General features: G+C 45.7%; 1 pseudogene; it reads left to right on the top strand.

Annotated features, from left to right (window-relative positions):
- The first annotated feature begins 378 nt into the window (after nt 1-378).
- The window catches only part of LOC142445824 (mitochondrial import receptor subunit TOM22 homolog), a 74010-nt pseudogene continuing 68388 nt past the window's right edge, over nt 379-6000 (top strand).

The following is a 6000-nucleotide window of genomic DNA, read 5'->3' as shown; positions in this document are numbered from 1 at the left end:
TGGTCTCCTCCACGTTTTACATCTTTACTTTCTTTCACATCATAAAAATGTCTATATTTTACCCCATCTCCACAATTGATGTAACGTAATCGTCTGTCACGTGGACATAGCAACGTTTTTATGCTTCTACGTTTCCAGTTGCTCTTGAGTCCGATCCACATGGACGCATGGATCGCCGCGCAGAGCTGTGCTTCCCAGATTCCAGGGGGTCCACATGGAAGGGCGGCCCCTTTTATGACCCACTATCTGATTCGTTACTTCTTCTCGCCTCTGACACGTCCAGGAAGTAGCTCCATGGATATAAATGGTTAGCGCTTCTTTTGACCCCTTTCCTTCAGACTCTTTCAGGAACAGACTGACTGAGACAAAAAGGCGAATATGACTATTCCTCTTTCAGAGCGTATCCCCTGGCTTTATCGATACTGCCACCAAGCGTACGTGCAGGTACCTTTCTTAGAGTAAGGCCCCCCACCCCGAGGCCCCTGGCTTCCCATTTGTTCATACTGATTCAATACAGCTGAACTATTATTTTCAGTTCCACTGAATCTATTTTTAAGCCATGGCAAGCACCCTCAAAGTACAACTTCAGATGAAGGCTTGGTCGACTCAGACTTTTATAGCATCACGAACTAAGCCATTGTTTCCAGAGTCTTTTAACTCTCGTCTATGTTGACTTTGATCTGAGACCCTTTGACTCCTGGACACAGTACCTCCCACCTGTGCTCATGAAGGTTTCTCATTGGCCCTTGCCTCCCTCTACCCTCTACCCCCTCCCCGCCCCACGCAGGGCCTTTCTATTATCATCAGCTCTGCCATGTGAATTGTGTCTCACTCTTCAATGCTTTCCCTAGAAACACATTTTGACTCTTTGTTCCAAATGCTCAGGATGTCTGCTCGATCCCAACGATGCTGTCAGCACCCCAAGAGTTGGGAAACTCGTGTCTCTTAAAATTGTTCTCAAAGCCATTCACATGCTATTTTGAACATCCCCATTGGTGACAAAACTTGATAGTTCGAAGGTAGATTTTATTTGGGGGGGGGGGAATTCGTATCCTTTATGTAGTTCCATATCCGAGTGTTAGGGTTCTCTAATGCGTTCAGAAGCTAGCAACCGCACCATCATTTCAGTAGAGGGAACGTCAAATCAAGAGCTACCAGGTGGAGGAGGAGAAGAGCTGAACAGGTCAAAGGGGACAGAGGTCCCATAAGGATAACTGTGGGATCAGCTGCTTCCTCCCAGATGGACTAGATAATGGTGTCTTTTGGCATTTCTGAAACTTACAAGTTCTGGGGGCCACTATGCGGACCGTGTAGAAGTCTCACCGTCCACGTGAGAAACCCAGGTTCGCTTCCCAGCCAACGCACAGCATGTGCAGTCACTACCCATCTATCGGTGGAGCCTTGTTGTTCTGATGTTTGATAGATTTCAGCAGAGCTTTCAGAGGGTGATACACCAGGAAGAAAGGCCTGGCAATCTAGTTCTAAAAAACAAACCAGTCCATGGAAATATTGTGGATTATAGTGGTCTAGTCCCAAACCCACCATGGGGTGAAGCAGATGGGGCAACATCTCATTCTGTTGCACCTGAGATCACGAGGAGGGCTGTGGGTGGTTTGACTTGATGGTAGCAAACAGCAGAGCTGGAAGTACCCTACGGGTACTACTCAGTAAGTGGTGCTTTGGTGCTTGGCACCTGATGCTTGGAGAAGTGCCAAGAGGCTGAGATTCCCACCTCTGAGGAGCAGGTGCCTACCAGTGGTGCTGTATTTTGAAAGTGGCACGGTGAGGCTGGATCTGACAATTTGGCTGGTTCTGAGAGTGTGGAACAACTGCAAACTAGAACCAACTGTGGGCCAACTGTGCTTCTGGAGCCAGTTACTGCTGCCAGGGTGAGGCGAGGTTGCTGAGGCAACTCGGAGAGGGACAGGCAGCAGACAGAAAGGAGAAAGTCACATTCTCTCGGCAGCCCCCAAGCTCCCTTGTAGCATCCAGGACGGGCAGAGGTAGCTGCGTCGTTTGCAACATCCTAGTCCAGGATCAGAAAGCAGAGGTGGAAGAGGGAGATAATGGAGCCAAGAGACCAAAGTTTAATCTTTAACTCATCAAGTGAGCCTTGTGGTTTCCCAAAAGCAGAAATCCCTGACTTCTCTAAAATATGAGTTTGTTTATAGATTGAGATATGAAAGTCCCCAACTGACATTACCTGACACCGAGGGAGAGTGGTGACTCACAGGGTTAGACAACATGACCAAGCTCACAGAGCTACTAAGTTACAAAACCTACAATGGAACTCGGGTCTGACTGGTTCCAAAGACACTTACTTCCCCAGTGGCACAGACAAGAGAAGCCACAGTAGAAGTATTGTCTCTCATTCGCCATAGCAGTAGTATCTACTATTTACCTCTTTCATTTAATCCTCATAATTCCATGAGAGAGGTACCAGTATCCCTATTTTATAGATTTAAAAAACACACTCAGGCTGCCCTGATAAATAATGTGTCCTTAGCTTATTCCCACCTAAGTCCATTAGACTCCAAAACATGTCCTCCAAACCAGTGCTTCTTAGACTTTAGTATCTGAGACTCCCTTGGGATACTTGTTAAATGAAGAGTCTTCTTCAGGAGGCCAGGAGTGGGGGGTGTAAGATGCTGCTGCCTCTCTACGAAGCTTCGCAGTGGAGCTCAGGCTACCAGTCCGAGGACCTCACCTTGAGTGGCGTCTCACAGCACCTACCTCATTGTTTGCATGTGGACTCAGGTAGCAACCCTGGGCGGCATGGTTTATTATGCGATACCAGGGCTCAGCCTCCTTTCTCTTTTCTTCCTTTGAAATGTTTCAGGAGCTAAGGAAGGAACCAAACAAATCCATCATCTGGCAGGTCATTAAGCAAAACATGATGCTTTCCCCTAAATGACTGCAGTCAATTAATGAATCTGTCATTAAAACCCATGCATATGGAAAGAAAATTAATTTCAGATGTTGGATTGTTTCAGTTCTAGAATAATATATATATATATATTAATCATTTTATTGGGGGCTAATATAATTCTTATCACAATCCATACATCCATCCATTGTGTCAAGAATATATGTACATTTGTTGCCATCATCATTCTCAAAACATTTGCCTTCTACTTGAGTCCTTAATATCTGCTGCTCATTTCCCACCTCCCTCCCCACTCCCCCTACCTCATAAAACCTTCATCATTCATAAATTTATTGTTTTGTCATATATTACACTGTCTGACGTCTCCCCCCCGCCGCCTTCTCTGCTGTCCATCTCCCAGGGATGAGGCTATACGTAGATTCTTGTAATCAGTTCCCCCTTTCTACCCCACATTTTCTCCACCCTCCGGGCATCGCCACTCTCACCACTGGTCCTAAAGGAGTCATCTGTCCTGGATTCCCTGTGTTTCCAGTTGCTATCTGTACCTATGTACATCCTCTGGTCTAGCCAGATTTGTAAGGTAGAATTGGGATCATGATAGTGGGGAGGGGGGGAGAGGAGGAAGCATTTAAGAACTAGAGGAAAGTTATATGTTTCATTGTTGCTACCCTGCACCCTGACTGGCTCATTTCCTCCCCACAACCCTTCAGTAAGGAGTGTCCAATTGGCTTCCAATGGCTTTGAGTCTCTACTCTGCACTCGCCCACATTTTCAATGATATGCTTTTTTGTTCCTTGATGCTTGATACCTGATCCCTTCGACAGCTCATGGTCACACAGGCTGGTGTGTTTCTTCCATGTGGGCTTTGTTGCTTCTGAACTAGATGGTCACTTGTTTATCTCTGAGCCTTTAAGACCCCAGATGCTATATCTTTTGATAGTCGGGCACCATCAGCTTTCTTCACCACATTTGCTTATGCACATGTTTGTCTTCATTGATCGTATCAGGGAGGTGGGCACCCATTGATATGATTTTTAGTTCTTTGATATCTGATAACTGGAATTTTAATATTTTTAATGAGGAATATTGGAATTAGCATTACCATTCCCTCCTCCAGGGGCTTCCAGCATGGGATAGCTAAGACACTTGGCACTCGATGGGCGGAATGTTTACAGAAGCAGTTGACATCAGCTCCTTGCAGTGCCTTTCGCTCCGTGACAGTCAGACAAGAGGGTTCATTGAGGAGGTTTACACAGCGAATGTCATTTCTGTAGGGAAAAGGGAGGCAAACGTAACCAGTAAAAAAAATGCTAACAACTTCATTAAAGGCCCCAGAAAGTGCTAACAAGGCCTCTCCACAGACAGGGTCTGCTCAGAAAGTGGAAAGATTTCAAGGAACGTCCCCGTTTCCTCCCTGCAACCCAGAGCAGCTCCTCAACATGTTCAATGAGCAGAACTACGCTATTCCCAGAAGTACAAGACGTGGCGATGGCTGCACAACCGAATGCGCAGGTCGAGGGCACGTGGGTGCAAAGTACGGAGGAGGCAGATGCCTGACTGACTCCAGGAATGACCAGGAAGTAAGGGTGACTGGGTGACCAACCCAGCAAAGAAGAGAGCAGAAGAGTTGAGGACCAAGAGAGACTTGGGAATAAGATGGCACACGTCTCTGTGGGTCGTTTTAGGGAGTATGTCCATTGCTCTGAGTCCGACAGGCAAACCCTGAGAGGTTTGGTGTAGAGAAGTGGAAATAGATGAGCTCCCCCCCCCCATTTTCCTTTTGCATCACCTCATATGCATGTAAAGGTGGGACATTGATGATTTTTTTTAAAGAGAGTCTTTGGTCTATAGAAGGTGGTAACCCTTAAGTGCTAGGGAGTTAAGGGTGTTGAAAGAAGGGAGAGCAGAAGCAGACGAGGCGGAAACAGCTGGTGGCAGTTGGTCGGGTCCTAAGAGGTAGTGGAGGTCTTCGTATATTTTGAATTGGAGTCCATGGGCGCTGGGCGGGGAGTTGGACACTGTGTACAAGAAAAGGCGGACAGTCAAGCCCTGCCACGGGTCATCTTTTTCTCCTGCAAGCTTTTACAACTTCACAGCGAACAAGCAAGCACATAGACTCCCACGTCAAAGAAGTTATTTTCCCCACCAAGTTCAACTTCATATACCGCATATACTCGAGTATAAGCCGGCGAGCATATCAGCCGGGGCACTTAATTTTACCACAAAAACTGCATTAAAAATGTGCTGGAAAACTTGGCTTATGCATGAGTGTAAACGGTAAATCGAACAAAACTCCATGGCTCTTTTCTTTCTTTTGCATGTTCAGTGGTCTTAAGCCTGGCGAAATCACGATGCTAACAAATTGTTATGTGTGCATAGTTAGCATCCTCACGTGACAAAATAAAAATTGGCAGTCCTGTGTGTGTCCCTGTTTAAGTTTTATTGTTATTAGGAAACCTAAAAGCCTTGGAACCCGAATGTAGTAGACACGATGGGTCTGCCTGGCTTTCTGCTGAGCACCTGGCACGCTCTCCTTGATGTGCTTAGGGCCCAAACGGACACAGCAGTTAGATAGGGATCGGGTGTGCTGGTGGCAGTGTTTGATAGCATGTCACACTGACAACCACACTCCAGACTTTTAGCGTTCTTTATCACTACACCCAAGTCTCTTCTCATGTGGTTCCCAATATCATCCCATCCATCTCATTTCCTGTCCCCCTCCAAACTCTTGACTTCCTTCTCATTTACCAGTCGCTGCCTCCCTGTTCCTTGATGTTTGCAATTGAAAGTTTGGACATAAATGAAGAAAGCATTTGATAAGAGATCAGAGAAAAAGCAAAAGTAAACTAAAAGAAATATGAGAGAACGGATAGAGATAAAGGCTGAAAAGGATGAATCACAAAATACCAGCAGAAATGATAGATAAATCCAACCCTGGCCAATCTGAGGAAGAAAAAGAAAATTGTAAGAGAAATGCAACAGAAGTCAGAGAGGCTGAAACCTCATTATGAAAACCAGCACAGGTACCTGCAAGATATAATTTTATATGTCAATAAATTTTCAAACTTAGATGAAATGGATTATTTTTTCCAGCACCATATTACCAACAGACA

This window comes from Tenrec ecaudatus, chromosome 4, assembly GCF_050624435.1.
Source record: "Tenrec ecaudatus isolate mTenEca1 chromosome 4, mTenEca1.hap1, whole genome shotgun sequence".
NCBI lineage: Eukaryota > Metazoa > Chordata > Mammalia > Afrosoricida > Tenrecidae > Tenrec > Tenrec ecaudatus.
This window is presented reverse-complemented; position numbering and strand designations above follow the sequence as displayed.